Source organism: Sapajus apella, unplaced genomic scaffold (genome assembly GCF_009761245.1).
Source record: "Sapajus apella isolate SASKATOON/1434 unplaced genomic scaffold, GSC_monkey_1.0 scaffold44, whole genome shotgun sequence".
NCBI lineage: Eukaryota > Metazoa > Chordata > Mammalia > Primates > Cebidae > Sapajus > Sapajus apella.
In genome coordinates, this window is record NW_022436984.1 from 3,219,071 (window position 1) to 3,231,932 (window position 12,862).

General features: G+C 46.4%; 1 protein-coding gene across 1 annotated transcript in view; it reads right to left on the reverse strand.

The window, feature by feature from the left end:
• The window catches only part of ALK (ALK receptor tyrosine kinase), a 756,557-nt gene that overhangs the window by 348,576 nt on the left and 395,119 nt on the right, over positions 1-12,862 (reverse strand). The gene's annotated exons all lie outside the window — the stretch shown is intronic.

Here is a 12,862-nt window from a genome sequence, read left to right on the forward strand (position 1 = left end):
CAGGTCCCTTCTGTGCAGTCCAATAGCAGAGAATGAGTCAGAATAGGTATGCGGCTGTCTCTCTGGCACTAACTCCAGGCCCATCTTAAATAACACATCTAAATGTTAATGCACACTTAAGACAACAGTGCAGCTCATACTCTTCCCAAATTGATTCATTTTGCAGTGGGCCTGATGCAATTTACTCAGTATAAAAATGTCTCTGGCAATTAGGGGAATAAAGGGGCAAAGCTGGCAGGCTACAGGGATGACAAACAAAGCAAAGTGATGTGAAAGCTGGGGCCAGAATTAAATTTCTTTCCAAATCAGACATTTTTGGGAATGTCAATAGTGAACAAGAAAGGGCTTCTTTGCCTGCAAGAAAAACTTGAGGATTGTCCATTTGGAAAAAAAAAAAATCAAATAGTCTAAGAAATGGTTTTAATGAAATGCTGCAGCAGTTTTCATGGCTCCTAATGGTGTCAACTTAGGCGGCTGGGGTTCAAATGCAGAATAAAGCTAGCAAAAGGGGAAGCCAGGCTTAAGCCACATCAGAGGGTGGAGGTTCCAGATCACTGAAGAACAAGCCCCCCTGATTCCTTTGCTGGTAAGATTGCACCTGAACAATACGGCTGGCAAATACACTGTAGAAGAGACTAAAATACTTAGCCTGGGAAAAAAGTGAAGAAGTGATATAAAAACTGTCCTCAAAGAGAAAGACAGACTGCCTTGTTAGGAGAAAGTAAGCTTGCTCTGTGTGACTCTAGAGGACAAATAGAGGACCAACCAGATCATGATGAAGTAGAAGGAACTAACGTATGTTGGGTACTCATCTGATTCTAGGTGCCGTGTATCACATTCTATTTCATAGGGAAATTGTAGTAGTAAATGAAATCATATGCCTTTGTAAGAAGAACATGGTAAACACTCAATACACATTGGCTATCATCGTTAAAAGCATTATTTTCATAAAGATCCTACAAGGTTTGTGTATGCAACACAAGAGGTTTGAAGGCATTGAATAACCTTAGAGACATTCAATACCTTTCCAAAGTTATAAAGCCAAGGGGCCATCAGCAGGTTCTACTGGGAGTTCAAGCTGCTCTACAATGGATTGGTCTGTTTTGCAAGGTGGTGAGCATTCTGCTGCTGGAGCCAGGCAAGTCAAGGCCAGATGAGCTTTGGAAGAGCCTCTTGCATTGGTTTGGGGTACAGGATAAAGAATTTGAATTTAATTTGAATTTAATTACTTTTAAGGTTCATTTCTGCTTCAGAATGATTGAAATATTTTTCAGGTTCTGCTAACTAGATTATGCCTTTAACCCATAAACAGTCATGTAAGAATGTGAAATTGGAGAGGCAGTCATGGATGAAGGCCAAAGACTAAGAACTATGGACAAATGACAAAACGCAGGAGTTTTTATTTCCATCTGATCTCTGGCTTTGCCAACAACCAAATTTCCTGGCTCACATCCCACACACAATGTACCTGCTGCCACCAGCTCCCCAAACCCCGGAGACTTATCTGTAAGTTACATAACGTGGCAGAGATTAAATAAGAAAGTTGTTAGACAAGTGAGGCTTTTTAGAAATGGAAGTCATCTGGGTCTACTGAGAGGAGAGCCAATGGGCACAAGGAAGCTCCCAGGGCAGGTGGCCAGGCCACTGAGAGAGCGGCTGGAACATGCCAGACAGGGAAGTCACTCTTAGGTCTGCAGGTGAACATCCAACAGAATGCTGATTAGAATTTAATACAGTCAGAGAGAAATTTTAGTCCTAAGAGAAACAAAATCATGGAGGCAATCTTTAGGGAACAGTTGGACAGAATGCAATTGGAATTCATCCTAAATTATCTGAAAAGATAAAACACTCAACAGAAGTCAGTGTGGTTAAGTGGTGATGTAAAGACTAGTAAACTAACTGGGGGAAAATTACTAAGTAGAAGACCTGATTGGAAGAACAGGAAATATGCAGGAAATAGCTCAGAAAATTGGAGGAACTAAAAGGCGTACAGACAGGGCAAACACTGAGCATGGAAACCATCTCATTTCTGAGACTAACAGAGGCCAGCATTTGGTTGGTGGTGTGAGATGCTTAGGGCCGCAAATGGAGGTAACCCAGGCTGAAGACAGTCATTCTATCGAAGGTTGGGCAGAAGGAAGTGAGTTGTTATCAAGAACAGAGACAGAATTTTGGTCAAGAGCATTCTGGATGCATTCTTAAAACCATGTCTCAAGCTTTCAAATAGTTTCTGGTCCAATTAATTAGTTCGTTTAATAAGAATTTATTTAACACAGACTATGAGTCAAGTGCTGTGCCAGGCACTGCAGATACAGTGATAAATAATGCCCACCCCTATTCTTAGGGTACCTGATGGGTGAGGAAGACACGTAAAAGAACAAACATGGTCCAGTGCTGTGAGAACACCAATAGAGATGTGGAACAGGCAGCAGATGATGGTGCAGTCAGCTCACTCACAGAGGGTCTGGGGTCTCAAGAAAGGCTTTGTGGAAAAGGAGCTAAGAGATTTCTTCTTGAAGGAGAAGAAGGATTGTTTTTGATGATCGGAAGGTGAGGGAAGGCAAGAGGGCTAGAACTGGCTTGCTTCGCTGGGGCGCAACTGTGAGTAGTTTGATATGAATGAATCATGGGTCCAGAGAAATGGGGTGAGCCAGGCTCAAGAGGGGTGAGGCTTGATCAGTGGCTTTGAGTGTCATGCTATTAAACAGCTCAGACTTGGTGCTGGGTTTCACAGGGAACCCCTGAAGGATCTGAGGCTGAAGATTAACAGCCCGTGATATTCACTTGTCAGTTCTCTTATCCAGGTCTTCATTTGCTCCAATTTGGGGCTTCCTGATGCCCAGGAAGAGTCACTGAGGTGATCATTCTATGACTGCAGGAATGTTTCACAGAATGAACAGCAAATACCAATTTGACCGTGGCTTCTCCTTCACACTCCTATGGGTGAATTGAAAGCCTGGATCACATAGTGGGGCTAAGAAAAAAGCAGCACAGCCCATAGCTCTTTCCTTGGACTCCTATTATATGTGCATCATTTGAGCTAAGTTGCCCTGCAGGGTGGAGCAAGGTCCCAGATCCTCAGGTACCCTGGTGCCCTCGGGTGACTGATCTGAAGAAACATCTTCAGCCACTGGCAATAGTAGACTTCATGTCCTGGGCTCAGCCTGCTCTCAGTGGCCTCCCTTAGGGACCCTCCCGTTTCCTACCACTGTAAGACTTCCCCACTGGCAGGGGGAACACAACCAGTCATTGGAAAGCAGTGGGATCATTCATTCACTGAGTTTACTGATGTGAGATTCTCCTAGGAATAGAAATCTGTATGTAGACTTTGTGAAGCCCTTTGAATTCAAAATCTTAAGGCTGCTATGGCTCTTAACTAAGGCTATGAACCATAAGAGAACACATTTCTGTAAAAGCCAGGAGTTTAGCTAGGCATATGTGTGTGGTTCTCTAAATAAACAAAGAGGAAAACACAAACCTAGAAGTAGGCCAAGTAAAGAGAAAGAAGGAGGTTTGCTTTGAGGCTGAGTGTGAATGCAGAAGGGAAATGCGCTACTAGGCAGGTCACGGCCATCAGCTCCAGTTGCCTAGACAGTTTCTTTACAGCTTAAATACCTGGTAATCACATCACCCAATTCCATCTCCTCTCCACAGACTTGGTTCTGAAGGTGAAGGCAACTGCGTTAGAATGGAGCGTGAGGAGACAGGAGAGCTGAGGCCAGGCTTTCTGGATAGACGCTTCACGATCTTCAGCAGGGCTGGACGTAAGTCTCAGGACTGCCTGCTCTCTAAAACAGGCTTCTGTGCATCAAAGCCTTATAACTTTGCCCTTTATTGTGGACAGGAAGGATTGCATACCACTATAAAAAATGCAGCTGGGTATTTATAAAGAATAAATAAGGATTAATAATGATGAACACATAAGAATATATCTTTAATTATCAGCTGGCAATAAGGTAGCTGCCACCTACAGAGTGGTGATTGGGAGCAGGGACGGTGGAGCTGAATTAGCTGGGCTCAGATCCAGTCTACTCCTTACAAGCTGTGCAGCTCTAGGCAGGTTACTTAGCCTCACTGAGCCTCAACTTTCCCACTGTAAAAGAGGCAGCGCTAGTGCCTCCCTCACCAAGTGGTGGTACACGTAATATTAGATGAGCTGACACATGCAAAGCGCTTAGAACAATGCCTGACACCAGAGAGCAAGCATCTAGTGAATCTTCCTCTTTCTCTTCCTCATTATCATACAAATTATGGGGAATGAAGGAAGAGAGGTGAATTCCTGCCTGGGATGCCGGGTCCTGTCCCTTCCCCAGCAGCCTCATTCTCTCCCTGTCTTTCACGTGTTGGCACTTAGGAGCCAACAGGAAGCGCACACTGGGTCACTGTCAACTGTGGGGAAAGACAAGCTGGTAACTGGATGGTCGCAAGGCTGCGTGGTCAATGCTATTTGAGAAACCCTAAAAGGGCTTTTCAGAGGAGGGGACACTGCGTGTGTAAGGGTTTCTGTAGTGGAACAGGGGTTAAGGGCAATCCACGAAGAACCTCCATCCCCATCCATGGCTACTCTTCTTGCAAACTGGGGAGTGAAGGGGAAATAGGCCAATCCTGGAGTCCTGGCTCATATAATAGAACCCACTTGTGCTGGGGTAAAAAACGTTGCATGCACGGACTGTCAATATAGGTACTTGGAGTTTTCACCGGGGAAGAAGATACTACAAGGGAAAATGTGGAAATGAGGGAAGTGCCTGAACTCAGAGGGAGGTCTTTTGAGTGTTTGCAGCAGGACATTTGCTACAAGAAGAGGTGGTGGTGATCGTGGGGCCCCGGGATGAGGCTTTGCTGTTTGAGGACTGCTTTTGTGGAGAAGGATGGGTTTTCTTGCCACATAAACCAGTGGCCACAAACACATGACAGTGAGCACTCTGAGAGCCAGGATAAGGAACTGGGTGGGAGGGGGAGGGAGAAACCAAGAGCATCATGGCCACAGCTCATCACCTGTGTCCTTAGGCTGTCCTCTGCACACGTGCACTTTCTGTGTAGGATGACTTCTTCTCATCATCCACCTGACACCCCTCCCCTGCTGCAGAGCCAGCTCAAGTGCTCTTCTCAGGGCTACCTTGCCTGACAGTCACCAGCATTCCCATAGCACCCAATGTGTAGCACCCATTACATCCCTTTCCTGATGGCATCATAACTGTGTCTTGTCATCCAATTCTAAACCTCGTTGGGAGCCCATTGAAGGCTGAATGAACTTCCAGAGTCCATCCAGTGCCTAGGATCAAGCATGACTCATAGACGTTTGTTGACAGAATGCACACATGAACTGAGTGAATTTCTTGACACCAGTGTTCTGTTGCTAAAATTCCTGCACCTATTTTTACCATCTCCCTCCCCATCGGGAAATGGTAAGGCTCAGTTAACACCTCTGAGATGAGAAGTGTCTGTTTCTATGCATTTTGACTTCTCTTTGTATACAATATATATTTATCATTATGGGATTGGCCAAGACGCCATTGTGACAAGCCATGGGGTTATAGGTATTCATAGTTCTCTCATCATCCTGGTGTTCAATCCATCAAATATCCAGGGCAGAGTGAGAAAGCAAAAGCAGCGGCTCAAAAGAGCCTCACTACAAGCCTTCAGCTGTCAAATCTTGAAGGTCACAACTGGCAGAAGCTGATGGTCTTTTCATTTTTTTTTTTGATACCCATCAATGAAAGCAATCGTGAGTAAAAGTTGTACCTGCCAGGAAAGGAATCGTCCTTTGTACTTTATGGCAACCTTCACAGTTGAGGTGCATTTTGACAGCTGCTTCTTGAGCCCCAGGGAGGGTTACACATTTATCCCTGGGTGTGGGTGGAGGGCAGGGAGAAAATACTTTTCATCTTTCCAGAGACTCTTCTGTGATCTTGAGCAGGGCTTTAATTTTTAGACCCAGAGCTTAGGTTTTAGAACTGGCTTCGATTGATATGGTATCCATCCACCTAACATAGAACCCCTACAATGTGCTTGGAACTGTGCCGGACACTGCTAGCATAAAAAGGTGTGCAACCCAGAGTCTCATTCTTCAAGGCTTGTGGCCCAGAATTAGATGACCAAATATCACAAGAGTCCTCTTGAGAAGAGCTGTGTGTGTGTGTGTGCGCGCACGCGCGTGTGCACGCGCGTGGCCAGGAACGATTGCATACACACCATAGTTGGATAAGAACAGCTCTTAGTCTCCTCAGAGCCAGGCATGATGCCAGGGTTCAAGGATCTCTTGGGAAAACAACGTGAGAAAAGAAATGGGCCCAGAAGAGCTGTGTTCCCCTGCGTTACCCATGACTGCAGGCAAATTATGGAAGCTCTCTGAGAATCGGTTTACCCATCTATAAAGGAAGTGAATAATGTGTATGGTACAGATCATAGTAAAGGTGAAATGAGTTGATGGATGTTGAATCGCTTGGCAAACTGAACATGCACTGTACAGATATATACCACAAATATTAACAATATAGTATCTGCTTCTTGAGAACAAAAAGGAGGGTTGTGGCTCTGTTGTTAACATGGGACCTAGATGAGAGTCAATAAGTGAAGTGCAAAGAGCACAGATGAATGGATGGTAGATGGATGGCTGAATGGATGGATGGATGGATGGGTGGATGGGTGGATAGGAGGAAAGGCTGGATAGATGGATGGTGGATGGATGGATAGATAAATGAAAGAACTGGATACAGCTTCCTTCTGGCTTTAAAAAGTTTGGCTTCTCTTGTTCATCTGTTTTCTTCTCATTCCCTTGTGGCCTTGGAAACCATAGTTCTTCCAGAGAGAGAATAACAGATGTGTCAAGAGTGTATCTACCTGTGGAGCCTAGCGACATTCATGACCTTGGATACCCCCCAGCTACCCCAGGTCAGGGCTGCACAGGCAGGATTAGGCCAGGGGTGGAAACCTTGTCACTAGCCTGTCCACCCATGAGTGGGAGATAAATGGCTGTCCACCTTAAACACAAGTCTTTAAGCTTTCTTTATTACTTTTCTTCTTAGTGTTTAGTAAACAGTTATATAAAGCTATCCACTTATGTGATCAATCAATTCAAGCTGAGATGTTAGAGCCATGATTTTTAACTTTTGATGCACACCAGAATCCTTGCAGAGCTTTCTAAAAATACATATGCTCGTGGCCCATTCCAAGAGGAGTAAAATCAGAATGGCTCAAGGTGAGACTCAATTATATGAATTTTGTAAAATGTATGGTTCTAATTTGTATTACTAAAGCTTGAGATCTACCATATTAATGGCTCAAAGTCCAGTTCCTCTAAAGAGGATAGGCATTTTAGTAGTTACATCACTATTACTACTCAAAGTAGGGAGAAATATGGCAAATCCAGGTATAGTTGGTGAGACTGGTACTTTGGGTTCCATCTTGGAGAACACAAGCGGTTACTCTGAGAAGGAGGGGTATGAAATCTGTAACCCTGCTCTCCTCCTGCCCACTCTGCCATGACCCTGAGCAGCCTGAGGGATGGGTGTCCCTCAGACGGACAGCCTGGGAGGCAGGGGGTAGGCACTATTAGCACCTGCTCTGCATGTTAATCTAATTTAAACCCACAACAACCCCATGAGTGGCACGGATACTACCATTTTACCAAGATGAGGCTTATAGAGATTCTGAGACTTGTCCAAGCTCATATCGTATGTGAAGAATTTCCTCCAAGAACACTTAGACCCCAAGTCTCCTGACCACTGTGTGCTCAGAGAACTCTGAGCTACACAATTGTTCCTGTAACCAGGTATCTGGGAAATATGCCCCTGACAAGGCTGAGTGTGAGTTTTAAGGCTTTTAAAAATTATCTTTAGAGCCTTTGAATGGCTCTCTCTTTTTAGTGTAAATCACCTAGACATTAAAGACCTTATTGTATATTTATTAGTGTGTTATTCATACCATGGGGGAAAAAAGAGAAGCTGACTCTATGAATGACTTTGAAAGTGAGAAAAAACTGGGCCTGAAATTAAATCATTGTGACATTGCCACTTGAGGGCATCAATTTCAATAAATGATCACCTTTTTTATTCCTGATCTTGTTTATCAGGCAGGCCAGATTAGAGGAGAACTTTTGACCGTGGAGGCTGAATGCCACAGGCTCTGATTTTCCCAGCTGGCAAGACTTGCCACATTGCCCTGGGCTGACTGAAGTTCAACCCAGAGCAGCCTGGGAAAAGCAATCAGGTCCCTTTTCAGAAGCAAATACCTGGTGGCATCTGTCCACAGGTGCCTTACCCTGACACCATCTCTCACTCAGCCTGTCTACTAACAGGAATATTCAGGTTCTGTGCGTTAGTGGTGAAGGTATCAGTGGGCCAGTAAGGAGGTTCCTCTTTGCCCAGGGAGCAGGACTTTGGGGTAGGGAGAATTACTTCCTGCTGCCCTAGTCCTGGATGGCATCTGAAGATGGGTCACTGGCACTGCTGGGACACAAGAGGGGAGCAGAGGGCAGCCAGACTCTCCACTTTAGAAGGTAAGAAGCTGAGCCTGGGCAATGCTGTGGTTGTTCATAACCACACTGCAAATTAGTGGCAGAATCAGGACTGAAACCGCACCTTCAGATAGCCACAAATCAATATCCCTTTGAGTTAAATTACCTTGGCACATTTCCAGTTAGGATTGTTACTGGTTTCAAAGCTGGGATCTTTGGTCAGAACTGACTGTGTTAAGTAAGCGCGGCAGCTGTGTGGGTACCCCGCATGAACGTGAATTTTTCTTTGCTTGGGGAGGGTGGCTGTAGATTTTAAACCAAGAGCAGTGAGTTTCAGGGTTTCCTGATGCAGCTGGGCACCTGGGCAGCTAGGAAACAGACCCCTCCAGTGTGCCACTGTGGAGATGAGTCCTGGCTTTGCCATGAGCCTGCAGTTTTTTGTTGTTTTGTTCTTAGACAGGGTCTTGCTCTGTCACCCAGGCTGGAGTGCAGTGGCATGATCATAGTTTACTGCAGCCTCAAGCTCTTGGGTTCAAGCAAGCCTCCTTCTCAGCCTCCCAAGTAGCTAGGATTATAGGCACATACCATGATGCCTGGCTAACTAAAAATATATATATATATATATATGCACATACACATTGTAGAGGTGGCAGGGGGGTCTTACCATGTTGCTGACTTGGCTGATCTTGAACTCCTGGCCACAAGTGACCCTCCCACCTTGGCCTCCCAAAGTGCTGAGATTACACGTGTGAGCCATTGTGCCTAGTCTGAGCCTGTAGTTTGACCTTCATCACATCCCATCCCATCCCATCACATCACACCTCTGGGCTTCATATTCCCCATCAGGAAACCCACATGGAGAGGGGAGGAGATTAAACTCAAGTATCTTCTGGGTCTAGAGGTTGAGGTCCTGCAGAAAGGCAAGGCTTTGTGCTGAAGAGAATTTCAGTTTACCACCACCCTCTGGGCTTATTTGTGCTTTAACATGCCCCAGTAGCTTATCTTGGCTCAAGCCTGAGTTTCCCCCATGACTTTAGGTTTAAAATACCTTTTCAGGTATTAGCAATTCAAATGATTGGCAACTTCTATTTCCTCAGGGCCCAATTCTTCCCTCCACACACTGTGTCGTTCTGGTCACACATAATAAACTCCCCAGATACCCCCGGCTGTGGGAGAAAGCCATGTGCTTGGAGAGAAACAAGACGCGAGGTGGCCTTCTGGGCAGGAGCCCGGGGGAGTGTCTCCTATAGCCCAACATGCCACCACCCTCCCGTTTCTGCATCCAGGAGAGCACCCATTTCACACAGACAGTTGCTGCTGGGTCTGTCTTTCTAAGACACATCAGAATGGCAGTGCGGTGCAGCAGGTGGCTCCCCAGCTGGCTGCTTCTGCAGGATCTGCCACTAGCGATCTTAGCTCAGCCTCTTAATAATACAAGCTTCAGTTTGAAAACATCCACACAAGCATGTGCTGTTGCTATTCTGCTTGTGTCTTCCTTGCTGGACTAGATGTTCCTTGTAAGCTGTGACCTTGTCGTCTTTGGCTGTGTCATCTTTGGCACGTACTACGCAAGACGCACTCAATCCACAATGGTGAAATGAATGTATGAACCAAAAAGGACCTAGTGTTTATTAGTGCCAACTACAGCCAGGCACCATACAGGCCATTTTCCATATGCCATTTCCGAGTTCATTTTACATAGGTATTACCATGTTCATTCAGTTCATGGGGAATTTATGGTCACTAATTTCTAGCTAAGATGTCCCATGCCTATGTGACTCTCTGACCAGCTGCGCCTGGGCTGTTTGACAGCCCGTTTCTCTGCTTCCTTGCTTCTCTGGTCATTCTGGCTGGGCAGATGAGCAGGCCGGGCACTCATCTGTCTGTCCCCTGCAAGATTCCTGCCAAAGCCAGGCAGCCTTGGCCAACATGGCCACTCATGCTCTGTGATTCATTAGACCTCGTATACCCTGCTGCTTTCCAGGCAACTAGGAAGGGAGCAGCTGCTGTACTTCTCCAACTGCCTTTCCCCTGCCTCCTGCCCCGGGGTGGTTCCAACCAGGCTGCTGCTCCTGCCCCACCCGTGCTCGACAGCGGGCAACGCCTGCTCACGACTCAGTGGTTTCCAGGGAACTTGATGGCGTCTGACTCGTCATTCCCCAGCCCACTCCTCTGAGTCAGGCTCTACCCAGCCGACTTTGTTATTACAACTTCCTCCCTCATTACTACAAACACGGAATGTTGTTTTCCAGATAGTGGTCCCCAAACCACCATCTCCTGTTATGAGAGGAAGCCAGCCCCATTCATAATCATCACAGTTGACGTCACCAGGATATCACTGTGTCCCCCTCGCTGCTCTGAGTGCTATGCTAATGAGATCATCTTTGACATTAAACTGAGTGAGCTTTCAGCAAGGCAAACTGCTGAGTAGTACAAATCCAGAGATTCTTGAGACTGGCAATAACCCCATAATCAGAGAGCAGGCAAATCTCCAACCTTTGTATCCCAAACTCTGAACAGTGCAAAGCTGGGCAAGTTTTGATTTGCTGGGCAAGTGCCCTGTTCCTTGCATCTGGCCAAGGCACCCACGAGAGCAGCTCTGCACTCAGTGGACAGTCCATTGATTGTCCTTTTACTGCCGCCTTCCACCCTCACCATATTGATCTCATGGAAGGTGAAGAGGCTGGCCAGGCATCTTTAATTTAAATCTGGAATCACTCCTGCTCATCACTAAACTCCTCCATGGCTCTGCCACGGCTGGAGGAAAACATCGCAGTACCTGAGATGCATGAAGCTGGGGTCTAAGATGAAGCCCCTACAGATGTAGACGGTCCCAGACAAAGTCATCAAGCCACTGAATTTGCCTCAGCTCAGTCCCAATTCCTCTCTCCTGCTCAACTCACACCTTCCAGAGGACAGAGCAGCTCCTCTGGTGATGGAGCCATTGCCTTGGGAAGAGGGTGAGTTAGGTGGCCAGGTGGACCTTGAGGCAGGTGGCCATGGCATCACATGGAGGGAAGGCTGCCCCTGAAGGCACTGACATCACATGCACCAGGGCTTATTTGTCTTGAAAGATCAAATAATCAAAATCATCTCTCTCTCTCTCTCTTTTTTTTTGTAAGATTCTTTCATATTTCCCTTTTTCTTTCCCAACTCCACCCTTTCTCCCTGAAAGGCTTTAGGTTTCCTGGAAAGAGTCCAGTTTGGACCACATCACTTCCTGTTTCCTCTCTCTGCCTCGGTTTTCTCCTCCTTTACATGGGAGTTCACTTGGTAGTTATGAATATAGGGAGGTAAAGAGGGAAAAACTATTTGCAAGACCCTATGGCCAGTCATACCCGAGGAGTTACTTTCTGGACTATGCCACATAGGGAAACAGGCCAAGCCACACAAGACGTGCTAAAACCCCTCAGGCACACTCATGGGTATTCTCAGACTACCCTTCAGGGTGATCTCCAACTCCACCTCTTCCAGTGACGTCAGTGAAGCCCCCCGACCACCACCAGCACCACAAGGGACTGATTGCCTGAAGGCTTAGTGGCCTCAAGCATACTCCCTGGTCTCTGCCAGGCCGGGTAGGGAAGGAAGGAATGCTGAGAGCAGTAAGTCAGAATACGCAGCTCTCAGAATATGAGCTGAGCAGATACCTACAGGATGGCACACAGCCCTGCTCTCAGATGAGAGGCCATCCCATCCAGGCTCCTTACTGGAAAGAAAAGCCGTGCTGGAAGGAGACTTGGTGCCGGAGGACAGCTGGCTCCAAACAGGGAGCAGCCCAGACACCTGCCATGCCACACTGATATCTGGTGAATAGAGCAAGAGTCCTTGGTAGCGGGACCTTCTCAGCCAGCCCAGAGAGGCATTTCAGAGGCAAGAAGATGGATATGAGTTTAGGAATGGGTAAAGTATTCTTTTTGAGGCCAAGATTTCATTCCTGATGAGACAGCAGTTTGTAGTTCTTCTAACTGCAACTAAATACAGGTGGGTTAATGGTGGGGAGTGGGGAGGGGACTTTCAAGAAATTACTATGGAGGCCATTCAGCTTTATTGGAAAAGCAACAGGCAGGATCTCTCCCCCGTACACCATGGGAATGGAGGGTGGGTAAGAGTCATCGTTCAGGTGGGACCCCTCTGAAAAGGTATTCTCTTAGAAGGAAGCCAAGTCCAAGCATACATAGACATTTAGGATTTTTCTCCTGCAAACAAGTCACAAAGAAGGATCCTTGTTGCTAAAGTAATCGGATCTGGGGTCTCTCAACACTGAGGTCATAGGATGGTACTTATACTTATGGAATGGGAAAACAAAAGCCAGGCACACAGGTTTCCTAGTTCAAGTTTGCTTTCCAATGACACTACTTGTAGAGGCCTGATGGATCACTGAGTAAGCAAGTGAGTATCTCCAGAAAG